This window comes from Mandrillus leucophaeus, unplaced genomic scaffold, assembly GCF_000951045.1.
Source record: "Mandrillus leucophaeus isolate KB7577 unplaced genomic scaffold, Mleu.le_1.0 Scaffold315, whole genome shotgun sequence".
NCBI classification, from domain to species: domain Eukaryota; kingdom Metazoa; phylum Chordata; class Mammalia; order Primates; family Cercopithecidae; genus Mandrillus; species Mandrillus leucophaeus.
This window is the reverse complement of record NW_012103310.1, coordinates 1,564,307-1,564,702: the sequence shown is the minus strand read 5'-3', so window position 1 is coordinate 1,564,702 and position 396 is coordinate 1,564,307. Positions and strand designations below refer to the sequence as shown.

General features: G+C 40.4%; 1 protein-coding gene across 1 annotated transcript in view; it reads right to left on the bottom strand.

Annotated features, from left to right (window-relative positions):
- TTC3 (tetratricopeptide repeat domain 3) overlaps positions 1-396 on the bottom strand; it is a 158,420-nt gene that overhangs the window by 10,944 nt on the left and 147,080 nt on the right. The gene's annotated exons all lie outside the window — the stretch shown is intronic.

Here is a 396-nt window from a genome sequence, read left to right as displayed (position 1 = left end):
AATTTGAGACCAGCCTGGCCAACATGGTAAAACCCCACCTGTACTAAAAATATAAAAATTAGTCAGGCTTAGTGGTGCATGCCTATAATCCCAGCTTCTCAGGAGGCTGAGGCAGGAGAATCACTTGAACCTGTGAGGGAGAGGTTGCAGGGAGCCGAGATCATGCCATAGCACTCCAGCCTAGGCGACAGAGTGAGACTCTGTCTCAAAAAAAAAACAAAAAACAAAAAAACCCCACCAATTTATTTGAAAATACTTATCTCTATATTTACAAAAAGAAAGAAACGTAGCGCCTGTCTTTCTGAGCAAAACAATTATGCAACCCTTTTCATGTTAACACCTAATTGATTTTATCTGATCAGGAAACCTCAGTTCAATAAAGTACTGAACACAGTC